Source organism: Chiloscyllium punctatum, chromosome 36, assembly GCF_047496795.1.
Source record: "Chiloscyllium punctatum isolate Juve2018m chromosome 36, sChiPun1.3, whole genome shotgun sequence".
NCBI classification, from domain to species: domain Eukaryota; kingdom Metazoa; phylum Chordata; class Chondrichthyes; order Orectolobiformes; family Hemiscylliidae; genus Chiloscyllium; species Chiloscyllium punctatum.
Window position 1 is genome coordinate 28,373,912 of NC_092774.1, and position 23,260 is coordinate 28,397,171.

The 23,260-nt window shown below is 45.1% G+C and overlaps 1 protein-coding gene across 3 annotated transcripts in view; it reads left to right on the forward strand.

Annotated features, from left to right (window-relative positions):
- LOC140460302 (uncharacterized) overlaps positions 1-23,260 on the forward strand; it is a 251,439-nt gene that overhangs the window by 222,887 nt on the left and 5,292 nt on the right. Inside the window, exons 1-2 of one of the 3 annotated variants that reach the window (XM_072554768.1) lie at positions 5,432-5,530; positions 9,047-14,590. The exons of 1 other annotated variant lie outside the window; for it this stretch is intronic. The gene's annotated coding sequence lies outside the window, so the exon portion shown is untranslated. Of the gene's footprint in view, positions 1-5,431; positions 5,531-5,606; positions 5,657-9,046; positions 14,591-23,260 lie in introns of those variants that run through there. One more of the 3 variants, XM_072554769.1, reaches the window with a different exon arrangement.

Sequence of the window (23,260 nt, forward strand, 5' to 3'; positions counted from 1 at the left end):
AAGACCGGAGGGCTGTAAGGTCTCCAAGTGGAAAATGAGATGTTGTTCTTCCATCTGGAGCTAGAACACTGCTGCAAGCCTGAGACAGGGATGCTGGCCAGGGAACAGGGTGATGTGTTAAAGTGGCAGGCAACCGCAAGGTCAGGGCCTTTAGTTTCTGCGGGCAGAAGCGGGATGTTCTGCGAAGCAGTCACCCAGTTTATCCTTCATGCTACGTTGGGGAAACGACACTGTGAGCAGCGAATGCGGTGGAATGAAATAGCAGCAGGGAGACTGGATGAGAAGCAGCTGTTCGGGAAAGTCTTTGCCGCTTGCAATTCTGAGAGCAATCTCAAATGTATTTCATACTGAGCATGTCTCAGGTCGCTCAAGAGGTGTGGGGCATTGCCTGCGTGCGTGCTTTCTGGCTCGTTGGTCTAGGCGTATGATTCTCGCTTAGGGTCTGTTACTGCGCTGATTTGCGAGAGGTCCCGGGTTCAAATCCCGGACGAGCCCCTGTTTTTTAACTTGACTTGTGCCTGATTAACTTTCTCAAAAAGCACCTTCGTGAAACCAGCGTGGGCTGCCTGGAGTACGAATGAGGAAGAAAACAGAGAAATGAAATGGTTGGAGATCGTGTTCAACAAGCTACTTGGATGCTGCCTGAACTGCTGTGCTCTTCCAGCACCACTAATCCACAATCTGGTTTCCAGCATCTGCAGTCATTGTTTTTACCATAGTGCTCAACAGGTTGACGTGAGTGGTGCGGTGTTTGAGGAATGTCAGCAATCAAGGTAGATTGGAAAATTGGGACAGCTCTCCTCGGAGAACCGAACTTTTCCAAGTCATGAGGGACCTAGAAACAGGAAATAATGTTGTGAAAATGCTCCCACGCCTGAAAGGATCCATAACGATTCGGCAGAATTTTAAGTCACGAGGAAAAGAAGTAAAAGTGACATTAGGAAGAACGTTTTCGTACAGGGAGTGGTGAGGGTCAGTAAGTCCCTGTCTGACATTGACAAAGAGGAAGATTCAATGGACCCAAAAGGGAATTCGGTGGTCACGTTCAGATGTGCACATTTACGCTGAGAAGGCGAGAGAATGAAACGACTAGAGTCACACGTTTACTTAAGTGTAGAACCAGCAGAGCGAAGGTGGGCCGCAGAGCCTCCGTCTGCGCTGTGACACATGTTGTGATTCAGTGTGAAATCACAGTTCGACCGACAGAATGTGGGAATTTAGAAAAAAGTTTATATTTACACAGCCTCCATACGTCTGCGAAACAGCATATCACACGACAGCAGTGGAGGTCTTTGACATCAGGCTCGAAGGTGCCTGCCGCGTGCCAGACAAAAGCCTGAAGTGTTCTGTGCAACGCACTCCCCACACGGGAGCAGAGTGGCGCAGCGGGAGCGTGCTGGGCCCATAACCCAGAGGTCGATGGATCGAAACCATCCTCTGCTATCGTTTACTGTCACCTTGATCTGCTTTCTTCGGCAAACTGCCTTTGCATCTACTTGCCGAAATGTTCATATCGATCCACTCCATTCAAGCGGCATGGTTTTAGAGGTCTCAGTGGTATTCTGTTCTTGGTCGGTTTCCTCTGAACTGAATCGCAAAACCGGTTCTCCACGATGCTCATGGGCTGGTGAAGTTGAAACCCATGCCTTGCGGTTTCGGCCATTCCCTGCAGTAATTCGCCACCCTGGTTCAGACGTCAATGACAAGCATGTCAGAAACCGCATCACGACTCAGACATCGTCCCCCACTATTAGGACGGATACCACCGATTGTGAATAACCTCAGAGAGAGAGAGACAAGTGACAAGACAGTCGCCGTGGGCTCGATGGGCTGAATGGCTTCTGTCTCCGCGAGAATGATGCTCCGTGTTTATGCCGTCCCACTGCCTATCTCTGGGACCGGAGGGCTGTAAGGTCTCCGCGTGGAAAATGAGGTGTTGTTCTTTCATCTGGAGCTAGAACACTGCTGCAAGCCTGAGACGGAGATGTTGGCCAGGGAACAGGGGGACCTGTTAAAGTGGTAGGCAACCGCAAGGTCAGGGCCTTTTTTAGTGAAACTGACACCTCTCACCCAAAGGATTCAGAAAGAGGGAGACAGCTGAACCGCAAAAGTGCTAGATCACTGTTCCACAAAAGCATCTTTGTTAAACGAGATCGGATTGCCAGAAGTTGGGGATGGGGCTGAGCTACCATTGCAGCGAACACTGCAAAGTTAGAACATGTTTTGCAGATTGTTCGCCCACACAATCCGAGTCTGAATGAATTCTCCAGCTGCGTTATTGCTCAAATCTGCGAGTGAAATTTCAGGAAGCGGGGAATTGAAGTGATTGGAGACAGCGCTGAACAGGTTTTCGTGAATTGTGCAGTGTATGAGGAATGTCAATAATGAATGCAGATTGGAAAGTTGGGACAGTTCTCCTTGGAGAACAGAAGTTTGAAATCTGGCCCAGTTGACATTTTCCAAGACATGAGGGATCTAGACAGAGAAAATATTACCATGAAAATGGTACCACGCCTGAAAGGATCGCTCACAATTCGGCAGAGTCTTGAGCAAAGGAAGTAAAAATGACATTATGAAGAACGTTTTCGTGCAGAGAGTGGTTAGGGTCAGATTTACACAGTTGCGCTGGCACCCTTGGAGAGCTCTGAGTTGTCTTGTCCTCTTCTGTCGCTGGGTCCTGATCTCAAGTGTGAAACCTCTTCCCTCAGATGGTAATGAACTGGTGAAGTAGAAACACATGACTTGCCGTTTTTGTCCATTTCCTGCGGTAAAGAAACAGACGCCCTTGTAACAAAATACTTTCTGCAGGATTGCTGTGTCAAGGCAAATTCTGAACACCAAACAGGCTGCACAAGAAGGCACTCATATCAATTTACCTGAGGGAAGAGTCTCCGGTGCCCATTTCTGTCTGTCCCGATACCACATCACCTTGTCATTTCTCCGAGAACAGACCTTTGGAACAAGTTTAAAGTTGCCATTTGATGGATTCGTGTCAATGACGTCTCCTCCCCCAAGTGATAGGGAGAGAGAGCAGAAGAGCGAATGGGCTCTGCCTTCCACCAGCACAGCTTGGAAGGAGAAACAAAATGGTTCAATTATCCGCTAGTGGAGAGAGCCCGGTCCCTGGGGACGGGACAAACAGCAGTGTCCTGGGAGCAGGGAGACAGACCGAGATGCAGATGTTCTTGAAGCTCGTTGCTGCTTGAAATTCTGGGAGCAATATACAATGTATTTCGTGCTGAGCAAGTCTCAGCTGCTTCTGCGCCCATGGCGTGTGGCTCGTTGGTCTCAGGGTATGAACAGGTTGACGTGAATGGTGCCGTGCCTGAGGAGTGTCAGTTCTGAAGGTAGATTGGAAAGTTGGGACAGATCTCCTTGGACCTATGGTTGTTGTGGAGGAGGATGATAAGACACAGAATATCGAATAAAATATTATAGTGTTAGCAACTTAAATGATATATTGAAGAAACCGAGATTGCTGTTGAGTCTTTCATCTTTTAAAACGGGTTGTAGATTTCGGTTCATTTATCTGCAAATCCCAGAACTTTTTAAAAGTCACATTCTCCAGGTAACTTAAGGTTCTATAAATGGAGGTGACACCTCAGGTCAAACAATGCATGAACGTTGTGAGGGTAGGGTCTATCTGTATCCTAATCTTTAGTGAGACTGGTTCAATTTCCAAATATATAATCCTGCAAACGCAGAATCACCCCAAAGACTTCTATATGTGAGTGCATGCATGAGAGAGCGTGTGTGTGCGTGTGCATGCTGGGTACAGTGTGTGTGTGTGATGGAGTATAAGCATGTGAGATGGCGTATGCGAAGATTTCAGTGTGGGGATGTGTTACTGTGTGTCTGAGAGAGAGCATGTCTATCAGAGAGGGTCTGCACAAGCGTGTGAGTATGTAAGAGAGTTGCTTGTGTGTGTGAGTGTATTGTGTCGCTGGGTCTCCTGTAGTGTGACGTGAACCCAGGGTCTCGGCTGAGGCCATCCTCATGTATTCTAAATTTGGCTATCAGCCTCTGCTCGGCCATTCGATCAAAGAGGGCTGAGGTACGAGAAAGGACGGGCGGGGGCACTGGTGGTGGTGGAGAAGGGAGAGAAATGGAGAGGGGACAGAGGTTGGGGAGTAGAGAATGACTGGGGTTCAGAGGGTTGGGGAGAGAATTGGGGTGCAGTATGAAGAGGGGAGAAAGGGCGGAGACAGTGGGTGGGGAGAAAATGGACAAGGGGCAGAATGGGAAGCGAGAGACAGCACAAATCCCACATTCCCCAGGTCTGGTGTCAGTGTCCCACGAACTGGAACCCACTCTTTCCACAGCAGTTTTGGGGCAACCATTTCTCAATATAAGCATGGCTAAGGCATATCATCCATGCAGGCCATTCACACCGACCTTCCCAACAGCATCCCACTTAGACTCACTCGATTACGCTACAGCCCTACAGTTCCCCATGGCTATTTCCTGATGAAAGGTTTTTTCCCGAAACGTCGATTCTCCTGCTCCTCAGATGCTGCCTGACCTGCTGTGCTTTTCCAGCACCACACTCTCGACCCTAATCTCCAGCATCTGCAGTCCTCACTTTCGCCCTGTAGGGGGTGAATGTTATATTCCTCGTCTTTTAAATCTTTTAAAATCTTTTCCCCTCACCTTAAACCTATAGTCTGTAGTTTTGGAATACCTCTACCCTGGGAAAAGACAGAAACGTTGAGCAGCCAGACAAAATGCAAAAGAAATAACATGTCGAGGCACAGGGGAAAAAACATTTCGACAAAAAATTGCTTTGGTATTTTTCTCTCGTATTCGCATTTGGACACTTAAAATTTGTCACGATCTGGAGGTGCCCGTGTTGGACTGGGGTGTACGAAGTTAAAAATCACACAACACCAGGATATAGTCCAATAGGCATGTTTGGAAGCACTAGCTTTCGTAGCGATGCTCCTTCATCATGTGGTTGTGGAGGATAAGATCATAAATTCTGTGTCTTATGATCTAGGATTTGCACATTAATGAACTGAAACCTGCAACCCATTCTAAAAGATGAAAGACTTAACAGCAATCTTGGATGGTTCAATATATCATTTCAGTTGCATGACACTGATCTTTTGCTATAAATTCTATGTCTTACGATCTTAGACTCCACAACCACCAGATGAAGGAGCAGCGCTCTGAAAGCTAGTGCTTCCAAATAAGTCTGTTGGACTATGACCAGGTGTTTTGTGCTTTTTAACTGTAAAATTTGAAACAAATCCCTGCACACTGAGCATGCTCCACGGTGTTAGTAATCAATGTGCATGACCGCCAGTGTCAGCAAAGCACTGCGCATATTCCTTGGTGCCCGCAGAAACTGGGAGTCAGCTCCTTTCAATGGACCAATGAAGAACCTTGGAGGACCGGAAGGAGACTGCTCCTCCTGCAAATCAGAGCCGGCCATTTTCGAAATGTGGAGGTTGGACCGTGAGCTCTGAAGATGCTGCTTTCTCTGTGAACTTCACCCCAGACTGTAACTTCCTTCCTCTGTCTAACTTTTGTGAGTACAACAGTCTGTTTCTCACCACTTTTTCCATGTATTGTTTCATTCTGGGGTTCAATTGTTGACTTGCAGCAACTGAAAGGAAAGAGTGAATCGATGGAGGGGACAGAAAAGTTGATCCAGGTCTGTGTCTCAATTTGCAAACACATGGCAAATGCAGTGACACAATCTATAGCCTTTGATATGTTTTAAAAAACGCAGAGAGGAGGCGTATTGTTTAAATGGTGATATGTTGAGATGTGGTGAAAGTGAGATGATGGAGATCAAAATTGAAACGTGCGGCGCTGGAAAAGCACAGCAGGTTAGGCAGCAACTGAGGAGGAGGAGAGTCAATGTTTTGGGCACGAGCCCTTCATCAGGAATGATGTGTGGATGGACAAAGGGGCCTCAGCGTCCTTCTACACCAGTCACTGCCAGTTGTAAGACAGGAGCAGCAAGCAATCAGCAAGGCAAGTGATATATTAGCAAGAGAAGTTGAGTTCAGAAGTGGGGATGTCTTCCTGCAGTTAGGTCAGTCATTGAATGTATTGAAGGCTGAGTCCATTTGACTTTGAAGAACAAAGAAGTGGATGGGTATTGGGGGAAGGTAAGAAAATGGTTTTAAGACCAGTATAGAACAGTTACAGTCACACAGCACAGAAACAGACCATTAAGTCCAACTAGTCCATGCTGACTGTGTTCTGAAACAAAACTAGTCCCACCTGCCAGTGTTTGGCCCAGACTCTCTGAACCTTTTCTATTAAAATTGCAACATTCAAGAGGCATTTGGATGGGTATATGAATAGGAAGGGTTTGGAGGGATATGGGCCGGGTGCTGGCAGGTGGGACTAGATTGGGTTGGGATATCTGGTCAGCATGGGTGGGTTGGACCGAGGGGTCTGTTTCCATACTGTACATCTCTATGACTCTATGTACTTATCCAAATGTCTTTTAAACACTGTAACTGTACCTGCATCCACCACCTCCTCTGTACATTGATACCACATGAGAACCATTCTCTGTCTTAAAATAAAAAGGTGCCCCTCATGTCTTTTTAAAATATTTCTCCTCTCATCTTCAAAGTTTCCTCCCGAACCTTGAAACACCCATCTCGGGGAAAGAATACCTGCTGTTCACCTCATCGATACCCCTGAAGATTTTGTAATCCTCTCTAAGGTCATCTCTCAACATCCGATGCTACAGTGGAAAAAAATCCCACCCTGTCCACCTCGATGCCGGCATATTTATCTCCAGTTATGAACTGTTCAATGCTGGTGCCGACTGGAAAGACCAAATGACCTATTCCTGCACCTAATTCTCACACTTTGTGTCCAGGACAGAAAGAGACCAAATGACATAGGTGCAGAAATTAGGCCATTCAGCCCATCAGATCTACTCCACCATTCAATCACAACTGATACGTTTCTCATCCCCATTTTGAAATGTTGATTTTGGAAAGGCAGATCAGGGCAGGATCTGCAAAGTTAATGGGGAGTGTTATTGACCAAAGATACCTTGGAGTGCTGCTTCATAGTTTCTTGAAAGTGGAGTCGCAGGTAGACAGGATTGCGAAGGAGGTGTTTGATGTGCTTGCCTTTATAGGTCAGGGCATTTCAGTCCAGATGTTGGGAGGTCATGTTGCCCCTGTACTGGTCATTGATTCGGCCACTTTTGGAATACTGTGTTCAGTTCTAGTTACCCTGCTACAGGAAAAGTGTTGTGAACCTTTTATAAGGGTTTGGCAAAGATTTTCAAGGCTATTGCCAGAGTTGGAGGGTTTGAGCTATAGGGAGAGGCTGAATAGGCTGGGGCTGTTTTCCCTGGAGCATTGGAGGCTGAGGAGTGACTTTATAGAAGTTCATAAGGAGCATGGATAGGGTGAATAGCCAAAAATATTTCCACATAGTAGGGAACTCCAAAACTAGAGGGCATAGATTTGAGGTGAGAGGGGAAAGATTTAGAAGGAAGCTTATGGACAACTTTCTCACACAGAGAGTAATACAAGCATGGAATGAGCTGCCAGAGGAAATGGTGAAGGCTTGTATAATTACAGCATTTTAAATGACATCTGGTAACAGGGTAAATTGAAAGGCATATAGGCTAAGTGCTGACAAATGGGACTATGTTAATTTGGGATATCTGGTCAGCACAGACAATTTGGACTGAAGGAAAGCAGAAGTGTTGTTGTGAAGACTGGAATTTCAGAGCAGCTTTCAAAGATATTTTGTCCTTACTGGGAGCAGAAGCTACAATGAAATCTTTCATTTGAGAGACAGTAACTGAGTAAGTGAGGACATCCAGGATTTTGATGGAATGTGGGAATTTGTTGCCATGTGGGGTTGAAGTGTTTTAAGTAAAGTGTCCTGAGTGGGAAGCCTTTTGAAGGGTTAGGTGGGTTTTTGTTTTAAACTGCTCATTTCTTTCAGCCCCCAACAATGTATTTCCAATGCTGTGCATCAGAAGGAGCGGTGAATCAGTAACTGGTATCATCAGAAATCTTACGGTTTTCAGTACTGCAGGTATTGCATTGTTGTATCAGCATTGTAAAGGTCACTGGCAGCAGCGGGAGGTGTGGGTTCTATTCACTGGAAGCGATGAAGCACTTAGATAACACACATATGAGAGGGCAGAGTGGGACTTGTCTTTCAATTTGCAAAAGTTGAGAGGTTGTGGGAGCTGTAGTTTTGGGCAAACACAACTGCAGTAAATCATAGAAGCCCTACAGTGTGGAAGGAGGCCATTCAACCCATCAAGTCCACACTGACCCATCGACCAGCATGCCATCCAGACCCACCCTATCTCTTCGTTTCTGCAGGTGGGTTAGACTAGGTAACAAGATTAGGGGGAGGCTTAAGGCAGAGGAGGAGGGACTACATTTCCTGCAGAGTGGTGAATCCATGGAATTCTTTGCCCAAGGAAGCAATAGAAGCAGGCATATTCAAGACAATCGATGGGATTTTGGATGGTAAGTGAATTTAGGGTAGTCAGGATAATGCAGGTAAGAGGAGCTGAGATGATGGATAGATCAGCCATGATCTTAAAGAATGACGGAGTAGGCTCGATGGGCCAAATGGCCTCTTTCTGCACTGCAGGGATTTTATGATTGCTTCATATGGTGTATATCTGATATTCACTGTTGTACATGCTGCATGCCAATGATTTTTAACCTTCTAATATAGTAATGGAATTATATCCTGTATTTCTTGTATTCATTTTTATTTAACAGGTCAGCAGGAAGTCTTTCAGCAACTTTACTGGCTTTCTTTCCTGAAGCAGCCTTGACATTTCATTTTCATATCCTTGATTCAGCTCCATTTCCAGCACCTTTGTAGGAAGGTTGTTCCAGGTCATTGTCACCGAAATGAAGTTTTCCTCTTTATATACCTAATGCTACCTTGCTGAATGAGGGTTTTCAGATTTCTGTGTCATCGATAATATATGATCAGCAGGTATCTGGCAATCTAAGGGATTGTCACCGACGTTATGTTCATTTGACTGTACTGACTGTGACTTATTTCATGATTTCTTTTGCAGGAAGACATGGGGAAAGAAATCTGAAACCAAAAGATACATCAGCTTGTGACAGAGCCACTTGATTCATTGGGACTTGAATATCAGCAGCCATTCCAGTCGAGAAGAAATGATTGCTTTTGTCTTCTTGGACACTGGTGTGGCAGGAAGAATACTGATACACCCGAATGAGGGAGATTCAGTGCGGTGACTGTGAAAAGTACAGTACTTCACACCACTTACTCAGCTTGGAGGATCAAAGAGACCGTTCACTTGCTCTCTGTGCGGGAAGGGCTTCACCCGCTCCTCCCACCTGCAGAGACATCAGTGAGTTCACCTACCATCGCAGGGGGATTGAAGGAGCTTCAGCCGAGTGCCATTATCGGCTGCATTAATAACCCAGTTCTGGGGACTCCCGGGTTTGAATCTCACCAAAGCAGATGGCGGATTTGGAGTTCAGTCAGAAATCTGGAGTCCAGAATCTCATTATGATACCATTTATGGGGAACAAACTCACCAATCTGATTCACTCATGCTTTAGGGGAGGAAACTGCCGTTGTGGGAAAGGATTCACTCAGTCGTCCCAGCTGCATCCTTTCCCTGGTCTGGCCTACATGTGACTCCAGACCCACAGCAGTGTGGTTGATTCTTGACAGCCCATCTGCAAATGCACGGGGAGAATCTTACTTGCATACAGACTATGGGTTACAATTGCTGAGTGAAGCAATACTTCCTCCAGGCTAAGGCTGCACCAAGGATCGAATTACAAAGGGACAACTCAGCTGACCAATAGTGAAGAAAGTGGGATGCAGGGGAGTGTGTGTGTGTGTGTGTTTAAAAAAAAGCTACTTTTTGTGCACCTTTTTGCTGGGACGATCTGAAGCAGCAACAAAGTTAGTTCCCAAAAAAGTTACCTGAACTTACTGTCGGACTCAGACATTGAAGTCTATGAGATCCAACAGGTTTTTCTTTTAAAGCTGCTAATTTCTTTCAATCTCTGGCGTGAGGTTTCCAATGTCTTATATCAGAAGGAGCAGTCAATGTGTAGCTCGTAGTATTAGAATCATACATTTTTCAGGACTGATGGTTCATTGTTTCCTCAGCATTGTAAAGTTTACTGGCAGCAGTGGGAGGGATGGGCTGTTTTCACTGGGAACAAAGTTAAAAATCCAGTTATAGTCCAACAGGTTTATTTGGAAGCACTAGCTTTCGGAGTGTTGCTCCTTCATCAGGTAGCTGTATAGCAGGATCATAAGACACAGAATTTGAAGCAAAATGATATATTGAACAAACCTCGACTGCTTTCAAGTGTTTCATCTTTGGAATGGGTTGCAGGTTTCAGTTCATTAGTATGTAAATCCCAAAACTTCTTTTAAGCCACAGTCTTGAGATAACTTCAGGTTTTACAAAGAGGTGCCATCTCAGCCCAGACAATGCATGAAAGATGTGAGGTTCGAGTCTGTCTTGAGTCATACTGGTTCTGTTCCCAAAGTAGGAATTTATAAAATATTACATGGAGTGGTTGCCTGCAAATTGTGCACTTTTTGAGCAAAATAGAATGTATCTACAAATATAATTCTGCAAATGCAAATTCACCCCATGGTCTTATCTATGTGTGCATGTATGAGAGTGAGCGACTGTGTGCATACACGTGGGTCTGGCTGAGAGAGTGTGTATTTGCGTGTGTTCATGCTTGGTAAAGTGAGAGTGCGCAGGATAAGTCTGTGAGAGGATGTGTGTGTGGGTGAGACTGTGGGTGGGTACATGTGTGTGCATCTGAGAGAGCGCGTATATCTGAGAGAGTGCCTGCGTGAGTATGTGAGAATGTATGGCTGTGTGTGAGGGTCAGAGAGACAGAATGTGTACAGTGTAGTGGGGTCACCTGTAATGTAACATGAACCCAAGGTCCTGGTGGAGGCCATCCTCATGGGTTCCAAACTTGGCTATCAGTCTCTGCTCAGCCACTAGAAATGATTAAGCAGTTACACAATAGACACGGGAGAGGGCAGGGTGAGACTTGTCTTTCGATTTGCAAAAGGTGGAAGGCTCTGGATGATGTGATCGAGGGCAAACACAACTTGGAGGACCTTCGGCTCAGAGAGGTGGAGCTGGAAGCCAGGTTGCTGACACGCTGGGAGGGCAAGGCGGAAAGTTAATCAGATGCTTTTTATTCCAGGAGATGGTCTTTCCCTCCGGACAGAGCCTTCTGATGGGATCAGTGGACAGGGTCAGGAGGGTGTGAGCCCGGGTCAGGCAGGTAAAGGGGATCTGAGAGAAGGCGGCAGGGGGGAGGAGCTAACTGTGGGGTTGTGGGAATAAGAGCAACGTTAGGGATGGGGAGATAAGGGACAGAATAGTGACGGGGATTGCCTCCGTTCTCTGCAGTTGGCAGCAGAAGCACAGATGGCATCAGAATCTGATGCCAGGATTCAAGAACCGCTGTGCTCTCGGCTGGAGAAGTGGGAAAGGGAAGTGCAATGGGTGTGGTCCAACAATGTCAGCAGGACACAGCCTCTGCTGAGGGCGCATGAGAAGTTCAAAGCTGCAAAGACAAAGCAGAACCTCAAAGCACTGGGTGGGATAGTGGCTCAGTGGTTAGCAATGCTGCTTAATAACACCAGGAACCTGGGTTTGATTCCACCCTTGGGTGATTGTCTGTGTGAAGTTTAACATTTTCTCCCCCTTGTGTCTGTGTTGGTTATCTCTGGGTATTCTGGCTTCCTCCCACAGTCCAAAGATCTGCACTTTAGGGTGGATCAGCTGTGCTAAAGTGTGCAGGTGAGCTTGCATCTTGGATGACCATGTTAGTTTCGGTTCCTTCATTTGTAAATCCCAGAACATTTTTAAACTTTCATTCTCAAGATAGCTTTTAACAATAGATGTCATCTCAGCTCAGATAATGGATTGAAGGTGAGACATTAAAGTCTGTCTGTGTCCCAATGTTAGGTCAGACTGATTCTATTTCTAAAGTGGGAGCTACAGAATCTTACATGGATTTATGCAGTTTTTGAGTAATTCGGAATAAATGGACTTCTGCAAGGAAGAGTACAAACAACTGACCAGGAACACGACAGGCAACTACCAGCTGATCTGACCAAAGAGCACAACCGTGAACTGACAGCATTCATCAAGACTTCTGATCCAATCCTTCCAGAAGCTCAACATCCACGGACTAGTTGAATCCGTGGATGTGTCAGTACTCTACACCAGCATTCCTCATGACGATGGCATCACGGTAACAGCCTCAGTACTCAATACTAACAACTGCCAATCTCTGAGCACTGTCCTACAACTCAGCCGCTTCATTTTCAACCACAACATTTTCACCTTTGGCAACCAGTTCTTCATCCAGACACATAGAACAGCCATTGGGACCACATTTTCACCCCCGTATGCCAACATTTTCATGCAGAGGTTCGAACAAGGCTTCTTTTCTGCACAGGACCTCCAACCAACACTATACACCAGATATATTGATGACATTTCATCCTCTGGACCCATGGTGAGGAGTCACTGAAACAACGATACTGTGATATTAACAAGTTTCATCCCACCATCACACTCGCAACACTCTTTAGTATCTGTCCCATTTTTGAACACATGCAGCTCTATCAAGGATGGGTATCTCAGCACTTCTCTGTCCCGCAAACCCACGGATAACCTGACAGTGTTACACTTCTCTAGTGAAACATATTAAAACAGCCATCCCCTCTGGACAAGCCCTTCACATACACAGGATCTGTTCAGGTGAGGAGGAACATGACAGACACTTGGAAGTACACAAGCATGCTCTCATAAGAACGGGATACACTGTTCAACTCATCAACTGCCAGTTCCAATGTGTCACAGCAAGAAACTGTAATGACTTCCTTTAGGAGACAGACACGAGCTGCAACCAAAATGGTACCATTTGTTGCCCAGTACTTCTCAGGAGCCGAAACACTACGCCATGTTCTTCACAGCCTGCAACACATTATTGATGAGGATGAGCACCTCGCCAAGATCTTCCCCACGCCTCCACTTCTCGCCTTCAAACAACCGCCAAACTTTAAACAGATAATTGTTCTCAGAAAACTGCCTGGCCTTCAGGACAACACGATACAACTCTGTCACGGCAGATGATGAAAGACGTATCAGAATGTTGACACGATTACCACCATTACACGTGGGGACACCACCCACCGTGAGTGCAGCAGGTACTCATGTGACTCAGCCAACATTGTTTATCTCATACGCTGCAGGCAATGATGCCCTGAGTCTTGGTATATTGGCGAGACCAAGCAGAGGCTACAGCAACAGATGAATGGACACTGCACAACAATCACCAGCCAGGAGTGTTCCCTCCTAGTCGGGGAACACTACAGCGGTCCGGGACATTCAGCCTTGGACCTTCGGATGACCATCCTTCAAGGTAGACTTCAGGATAGGCAACAACGGAAAGTGGCTGGGCAGAGGCTGATAGCCAAGTTCAATACCCATGGAGATGGCCTCAACCAGGACCTTGTGTTCATGTCACACTACAGGTGACCCCACTATGCTATACATTCTCTGTCTGTCTGTCTCTGTCTCTCTCTCTCTCTCTCTCTCTCTCTCTCTCTCTCTCACACACACACACACAAGCATGCATTCACACAAATACGTGCTCCTCCAAACCAACACACTCACACAGACTCTCTCTCATACACATGCGCTCTCTCAAATGCTCTCTCTCTCACACACACCCTCTCTCAGACTTATACCCCATTACACTCTCTCACACACACATGATCACTCGGTTTCTCCTGCACACACTCACACACATAAAGGTTTGTGGGTTGAATTTGTAGTTGCAGAATCGCATTTTATTTTGCTCAAAAACTCAGACACGTAAGATTCTGTAATACCACGATAGAAATAGAAGCCGTCTGACCTAACATTGGGACACAGACAGACTTGAACTTAACACCTTCAATGCATTATCTGATTGAGATGACACCTATTGTTAAAAGCTATGTTGAGAACGTAACTTTTGAAAAGTTCTGGGATTGAAGGAATCAAAACTAACATGGTCGTTCTAAAAGATAGTAGAGGTCAGCTAAAGTTGTTTGATATTCCATTCCATGACACTGCAATCCTGTTGCTATAAAGTCTGTGTGTTATGATTCTGCTCCACAACCAACCGATGAAGGAGCAGCGCTTCGAAAACTAGTGATTCCAAATAAACCTGTTGGGCAACAACGTGGCATTGTGTAATTTTTAACCTTGAAAATCTGTCAGTAATGCCAACATTTCTATACTGCGCATGCTACTCAGTGTCAGCAACGCAGTGCGCATGTGCTACGGTGTCAGCAAAACATTACGCATGCTCACGCAACAAGCGGAAACACTCCGTCACCTTGTTTTGATGGACCAATGAGAAGCTCTGGAGGACCGGATGGAGACTGGTCCTCCTGCCAATCACAGCAAACCCATCGTCAGGATGCGGAAGTAGGACCATGAACATCTGAAATTGCTGCTGCTGCTCGTCTCTCTCTGAATGAAGATTGAGCTTTACCCGAGACTGCAACTTCCTTCCTCTGTCCAACATCTGTGAGTACAACACACTCTTTTCTCAACGCCTTTTCCATTCTGGGGTTGAGCTGTTGACTTGCAGGAACTGAAGGGAAACGGAGTGAATTCAGGGAGAGGACAGACTCTTGGAAAGTTCGTCCAGGTCTTTTTTCAATGGCAAATCCAGGAGAATTGACATTTCAGGCTCGAGCCTTTCATTAGTAATGATGTGTGGATGAACAAAGGGGCCTCTGCGTCCTTCTAATCCAGTCAGTGCAAATTGTCAGACAGGTGCAGCAAGTAGTGAGTAAAGCAAGTGGTATATTAGCAAAAGTAATTGAGTTCAGAAGTGGGGACGCCTTCCTGCAGTTTGGGCGTAATTGAATATATCCAAGGTTGAGTTCATCTAATTTTTGAACAACAAAGAAGTGATGGTTATGGGAAGGCAAGACCAATACAGATCAGTTATAGAAACAGACACTTCAGTCCAACTAGTCTATGCTGACTATGTTCTCAAACTAAACTGGACCCACCTGCCTGTGTTTAACCTATATCCCTCTGAACCTTTTATATTGGAGTCCTAGAGATGTACAGCACAGAAACAGACCCTTCGGTCCAATTTGTCCATGCCTACCAGTTATCCTAATTTAGTGTATTTGCCAGCCCTGGGCCCATATCCCTCGAACCCCTTCTATTATAGACCAATCCAAATGCCTTTTAAATTCTGTAATTATACCAGTCTCCACCACTTCCTCTGGCTGGTCATTTCATATATGCACTACTCTGTGTGAAAAGGCTCCCCTTAGATCTCTTTTATGTCTCTCCCAGTTCGCCCAAAACCTTTAGTTCTGCACTCCCCCACCCCAGGAGAAGACTTTGTCTATTTACCCTATCCATGCCTCTCATGATTTTATAAACCTCTAAGGTCATCCCTCAGCCTCCGACGCTCCAGGGAAAACAGCCCCAGCCTATTCAGCCTTTCCCGAGAGCTAATTTTTTTCAAATCTGGCAACATGCTGGTAAATCTTTTCTGAACCCTTTCAAGTTTCACACCGTCCTTCTGATGGGCAGGAGACCAGAGTTGCACGCAATATTCCAAATGTGGCCTCACCAATGTCCTGTAGAGCTGCAACATCACCTACCTCCCAACTCCTTTACTCAGTGCTGTAACCAATAAAGGAAAGCATACCAAATGCTGCCTTCACTATCCAATCTACCTGGGATTCTACCTTCAAGGAACGATGAACCTGCAATCCAAGGTCTCTTTGTTCAGCAACACTCCCCAGGACCTTACCATAAAGTGTATACGTCCTGCTTTGATTTGTTTTTCCAAAATCCAGCACTTCACACTTATTTAAATTAAACTTCATCATTCATATACTCATCTAAATGTCTTTTAAATGTTCTAACTGTATCTGCATCCACCCCTTTGTCAGGAAATTCATTCCACACGCAAACCACTCTCGGTGGGGTGTGGGGGGAGGAAATGGCGACCGTCATGTCTTTTCAAAATCTTTCTCCTCTCTCTCTTTCAAAATTTGCTCTGTAGTCTTGAACCCCCAGCCTAGAGAAAGGATTTTAGCCGTTCACCTCATCTATACCCCTCACGATTTTATAATCCTCCTCTGCTCCAGTGGAAAAATTTCCAGCTTATTAACCTGAATGTCGGTATATTCATGGCAGGTGAGGCAGCATCCGAGGAGCTGCCTGACCTGCTGTGCTTTTCCAGCACCACTCTAATCTAGACTCTGGTTCCAGCATCTGCAGTCCTTGTTTTTACCTTTTACGTCGGTATACTCATATCTACTTATGATCTGTTCAATGCTGGTGCAAGCTCGACAGGCTCAATGGCCTATTCCTGCTCCCAATTTGCACACTCCTAGTCCAGGACAGCAAGAGACCATAAAACACAGGAGCAGAAATTAGGCCTCTCAGCCCATCAGGGCTGCTGCACTATTAAGTTCTGGCTGATAAGTCTCCCAATCCCATTCTCCCACTTTCTCCCTGTAATCCTCTATCCCCTTGATACTCAAGAACCTATCTATCTCCATCTTAAATCTACTCAGTGACCTGGCCTCCACAGCCTTCTGTAGCAATGAATTCCACATATTCACCACTCACCGGCTGAAAATGTTTCACCTTATCTTTGTTCAAAAAGATATTCCTTTTACTCTGATGCTGTGCCCTCAGGTCCTAGACTCTCCTACCAATAGGAACATCTTCCCCATGTGCACTCTGTCCAGGCCATTCAGAATTCTGTCTGTTTGAATTAGATCTCACCCCTCCCCGAGCGTGGGCCTGTTAATCAGCATGAACCACACCCTTCAGGATGAGTTCCAGCAGGAATTAGGTTCAGCAAAGTCAGAATGGAGGAAGTGTGTGTGGGATGGAGATTCTCAGCTTTTAGGGGATGAGAGAGGAAAGGACATTCAATATAAATTAGAATTGATCGGATGGGCTGATGGGCCCAGGAGTGGCAAAATGAGTTTAATTTAGATAAATGTGAGGTGTTACATTTTTTTAAGGCAAATCAGGGCATGACTTACATAGTTAATGGGAAGTGTTGCTAAACAAAGTGTCCTTGCAGGTTCATAATTCCTTGAAAGTGGAATTGCAGGGAGACAGGATTGTGAAGAAGGCATTTGGTACGCTTTCCTTTATTGATCAGAGCATTGAGTACAGGGGTTGGGAGGTCATGTTTGGCCACTTTTGGAAAACTGTGCAATTCGAGTTGCCCTCCTCTGGAAGAATGTTGTGAAACTTAAAAGGGTTCAGAAAAGATTAACAAAGATGTAGGCAGAGTTGGAGGTTTTGAGCGATAGGAAGATAGGATAATTTCCCTGAAGCATTGGAGGCTGATGGGTGACCTTACAGAGGTTTATAAGGGGTATAGATAGGTTGGACAGCCAAACTCTTTTCCCCATGGTAGGCGACTCCAAACCTAGAGCAGCACGGTGGCACAGTGGTTAGCACTGCTGCCTCACAGCTCCAGCGATCCGGGTTCATTTCCCGCCTGAGGCGACTGACTGTGTGGAGTTTGCACGTTCTCCCCGTGTCTGCGTGGGTTTCCTCCGGGTGCTCCGGTTTCCTCCCACAGTCCAAAGATGTGCAGGTCAGGTGAATTGGCCATACTAAATTGCCTGTAGTGTTTGGTAGGGGTATGGGTGCGTTGCGCGTCGGTGTGGACTTGTTGGGCCGAAGGGCCTGTTTCCACACGGTAATGTAATCTAATCTAATCTAATCTAATCTAGAGTGCATAGGTTTCACGTGAAAGGGGAAAGACTTAAAATGGACCTGAGGGGCAACTTTTTCACACAGATGGTAGTGCATGTTTGGAATGAGCTGCCAGAGGAAGTAGTGGATGCTACTACAATTAAAACATTTGAAAGGCATCTGGATGGGTACGTGAATAAGAAGGATTTAGAGAGATACAGGCCAAATGCTGGCAAATGGGATGAGATGAGTTTAGGATATCTGGTCGGCATGGATGAGTTGGACCGAAGGCTGTGTTTCTGTGCTGTATGACCTTAATCATCTTGTGTGAAAGCAGAAGTGTTGTTGTGAAGACTGTACTTTCAGAGCAGCTTTCAAAGATGTTTACTGGAAGCAGAAGAAGTGACAATGAAGTATTTCATTGGTGAGCCAGCAACTGAGTACGTGAGCACGTTTAGGATTTTAGTGGAAAGTGGGAATTGATTGCACTGTGGGGGTGAAGTGCTTTAAGGCTTCCCAGCAGTAAGGACAGTGTGCTGATTGGGGTGCCCAGTGAAGGATTAGGTGGATTTTTGAGTAAAACTGCTCATTTCGGCCAGCCTCCAACATTGTATTTCCAATGCTGTCCATCAGAAGGAGCTGTGTGTACCTGGTATTGTGAGAAGCCTTACGGTTTTCAGCCCTGCAGGAATGGCATTGTTTCATCAGCATTGTAAAGGTGACTGGCAGCAGAGGGAGGTGTGGGCTGTGTTCACTAGAAATTATTAAGCATTTAGATAACATACATACGAGAGGGCAGGGTGGGATTTGTCTTTCGATTTGCAGAAGGTGAGAGATCCTGGGAGCTGTGATCTGAGGCAAACACAACTGCGGTAAATCATAGAAGCCCTACAGTGTGGAAGCAGGCTATTCAGCCCATCAAGTCCATTCTGACCCCTCGAAAGAGCATCCTGCTCATACACCCCTCCCACCCCCACCACTTAGGGAATCAAGGGTTCGGGATAATGCAAGTGCGAAGAACTGAGATGATGGATAGATCAGCCACGATCTCAATAAATGGTGAAGCAGGCTCAACAGTACAAATGGCCTACTCCTGCTTCTATTACTATGAAACGATAACCTTGCATTTCCCATTGGCTAACCCACCTAACCTGTACATCCCTGGCCACTATGGGCAATTTAGCAAGGCCAATCCAAATCAAGGCAGGTGAGCAATGTAGTGATGTGGAAAATGGACGTCAGAGAACAATAGAAAGGAACAAGGAGAGTAAACGTACCAGCAATTAAAACTGGATTCAAAAGATTACAAAAAATAAAACTAAAAGGTCAGTATCTCATTGTGTGCTTGTTATGAAGGGGTAGAAGTACTGTACCTTTAATAGAGTTAAAAAATCGAGCAGAACAAAGTGTTCTAAACAAGGTGAGATTGTAATATTTGGTCAACACAAATAGAGCAACTTGGTTGTCATGAGGCACAAACTAATTCAAATTTGGCCAATCAGTTTAAATTTTGCCCCAAAATACCAAAGTCAAATCAAGTTTGAATTAAGTATTTTGATAATATTGACACCAATAAAATGATCCGATGTTTTGGAGTATAAAGCCAGGCATTTTTGTGAGTTTTAATACTCTGTGTTGGACATAAAGAGTAAAGTTGTTAATTTTTACTTTAAATATTTACCTCTGGGATAGTTCTTTACCCCTCAAACTTTTACATATTATTGCATGGGGTGAATCATTTCTGTGTTGATGGTTTAATTTAGCAGAGGGGGTTACCCCGTGTCGTAACAGTGCTGCAACATAACAAAAGTGAATGAATTGACTACACACATTGAAGAGAATGGTTTTGATCTGGGACTCCTTACAGAGACATGGCTTCAGGATGACAAGGATTAGATCCTAAATATTGAGGGGAAGCTAGGTAAAGGTAGAGGGTTGACCCTGCTAATCAAAGCACTGATCACAGGGTAGTCTGGTGTCAGCTCGGATTTCAGTTCCTGGTTTCTTTGTCCTCTATTGATCTCCCTGTTCCCACACAGTTGTTGTCCGTTCTCAGCTCTGCTTCATTTCTGCTGAAGCTTTAACCTCCTTTGACACCTTCTGGAACAATAAATCATTCAGTCAATCAAAGTCCAACCCACAGTCTCCCAGCCTGTCAACCATCCAGACACAGAGTATCATACCAGAAAATATAACAAAAAAGGTGAAAAATTAGAATGAAATAGGTGCTTGTGTCTGTTCATTGGCAAGTAAACTAGAAATAGGGGTCTGCCAGGATTCTTATAGTGCCCTAATTGAAGAATTGTCTCTCCCTTCCATCTAAGTATTAGTACCCAGCTATGACTCATAACAATATTTACATCAACAGAAATAAAGCATCTGTTATGCAATAGACATAGAGATATACAGTATGGAACTAGACCTTTTCTCTCTCTCGTGTGTGTGTGTGTGTATATACACACACACACACACACACACACGTCTATGGGGTGAATTTGTATTTGCAGATACATTCCATTTTGCTCATAAAATGCACAATCTGCAGGCAGACAATACATAGAATATTTTATAAATTCCACTTTGGAAATAGAACCAGTCTGACTCAAAAACTGGGATACAGACAGACTCTGGCCTCATACCTTTAATGCATTGTCTGAGCTGAGTTGTCATCTTTTCTTATAAAACCTTAAGTTATCTCGAGTAGGTGTCTTATAAGAAGTTCTGGGGTTTGCATATTAATGACACCAGCAACTCATTCTAAAAGATGAAAGACTTTACAATCCAGGTTTCTTCAATGTATCATTTCAGTGGCATGACTCTGTAATGTTTTGCTGTAAACTCAGTGTCATATGATCTTATACTCCACAACCACCTGATGAAGGAGCAGCGCTCCGAAAGCTACTGCTTCCAAATAAACCTCGTTGGACTGGCGTCATGTGATTTTTATCTTTGCCCAGGTTAGGGTGGATTGGCCCTGCTAAATTACCCATAGTGCTCAGGGTTTTGCAGGTGTGGGAGAATTGTTAGAAGCGATTAGATTCCACCTTCTCGTGACTGTCTGTGTGAACTTTGGTATGTTCTCCCCCTTCTGTCTGCGCGGGTTACCTCTGGGTGCTCCGGTTTCCTCCCACAGTCCAAGGATCTGCAGTTTCGGATGGATCAGCTGTGATGAAGTGTCCAGGGATGTGCAGGTTAGAGTGGGTTAGCCATGGGGAACTGCAGGGCTGTAGAGTAAGTTGATGAGTCTGGGTAAAATGACCTGCTTTAGCCATATGTGGATTGAGAAATGACTGCTGTGGGAGGAGTAGGTTCCAGTTCATGGGACACTGCCCCAGTCCTGGGGAAGGTGGGAATTGTGCTGTCTCTCTCCCCACCCACTGCCCCCATCCATTCTCTCTCGCCCCGCAACTCTCTGCCCCCCATTTTCTCTCTCTCGCCCTCATTGTCTTCCTCCACCCTTTGACCCCCGAGTCTTTCCTTTCCGCCCCCACCACCTTCTGTTCCCCCCAGTCTTTCAGTGGCCCCCACACTCTGTCACCCTGTCCATTCTGTATCTCTTCCAACTCCCACTAAACTTTCTCATGCCTCGAGCTCTCTTTGATCGCTGTATCAAGCTCTTCTCAGAAGAGAGAGAGAGAATGGTTGGTGATGACACTGCCTGGGAGATAGGGGGGCACGAGAAATGGCTGATCTTTCAAATTGAGAATAGCTAAAATAATATATTCAGAAACAGCATTAAGGTTTGAATGCATGTTCAATTTTATATTAAGACAAAGCTGCAGCCATCTTTCTCAAACTTGCTTTGAACTATGTGCAGTTGAGGACAGGCTGTTCGGGGTCAATGAGGCTTTTGCCCGAAATGTCAATTTTCCCGAAATGTCAATTTTCCCGAAATGTCAATTTTCCTGCTCCTTGGATGTTGCCTGACCTGCTGTGCTTTTCCAGCACCACGTTTTTGACTCTAATCTTCAGCATCTGCAGTACTCACTTTCGCCTGTTAGGGGCGAATGGCCGATTCCTAGTCTTGAAAAATTGGTTCTGTTAGAAGGTGGAGAGGTGTATTCTCCCTTCAAGAGAGTTGAAGATTGAGCAGAACCACCTGACATAGCACCAAACGTTCTGAACAAGGTAACAATTTAACATTTGGTCGAACAGCTCAGTAGCTGGGTTGCCTGGAGACAGAAACATACTCAATTTTGGCCAATTGATTTAAATCTTGCCCCAAAATACTGAATTCCAATCAAGTTTGAATTTTGTATTTTGCGAATATTGGTTAGCACTGCTGCCTCACACCACCAGGGTCGATACCAGCCTTGAGTGACTGTCTGTCTGTGTGGAGTTTGCACATTCTCCCCGTGTCTGCTTGGGTTTCCTCTGGGTTCTCCAGTTTCCTCCCACAGTCCAAAGATGTGCAGGTCAGGTGAAGTGGCTATGCTATATTGCCCATAGTGTTAGGTGCATTCGTCAGAGAGAAATGGGTCTGGGTGGGTTACTGTTCAGAGGGTCGGTGTGGACTGCTTGGGCCGAAGGGCCTGGTTCCACACTGTAGGGAATTTAATCTAATCTAATATTAACACCAATGAAATGATTTGATGCTTTGGAGTACAAAATCAAAAAATAAAGTTGAACAGTTACAGGAGAACTGCCAAACGACCAACAAATATAGGCTGCTAGTAAGAACTCTTTGAGAGGTACCTGTCCAGAGGAGTCTGCACAGAGAAAAAACATCGACACCGACCTGGAGAGCAAATCTACAGAGGAAGATACAAAGAGAAGATTTAACAGCTGGCTGGTTTTGAAGTTTGAATCTTTCAGCAAATCTTAATCAGGGTTTTTTATTGGACTGGTATCATACAGGGGAAGGTAGAAGATAGGTTAGAGAAAGGAGTTGTAAATAGTTGTTAATTAATTATTCTCCGTTGGACTTTAATAAACAAAGTTGTTAATTTTTACTTTAAATACTGACCTTTGGGAATAGTTTCTTGGTTCTTGAATTTTCACAGATTACTGCATGGATTAAACCTTCTCCATGTTACTGGTTTAAATTAGGTGGGGGAGGTTGCACCCATTGTTTTAAAATTTGGGGGCTTTCGTCTGAGATTTGAACTGGTTTAGACAGATTTGAATAGATTTGGCAGTATGAAAAATCCCGGCAGATTTAAACACTTGCAAGTTAGTGTCCTAGATCGTTAAATAAAACTTTAAATAGTGACTTTTAGAAACAGTTCCTTACCTCTTGAATTAACACATTACCACATGGGGTAAATCTTTTTTAGGTTTAAATTAGTGGGGGGTGCAGTCCGTGTCATAACAGTTCTGACTATGTAGAAATAGAGTAGTGGAGCATGGAAACAAACTGTTTGTTCCGTGCCAATTAGATATCCTAAATTAATCTGGGCCCATTTGCCAGCTCTTGGCCCCTATCCCTCCAAACCTTCCTGTTCATATACCAATCCAGATGCCTTTTGAATATTGTAATTGTACCAGCCTCCACCA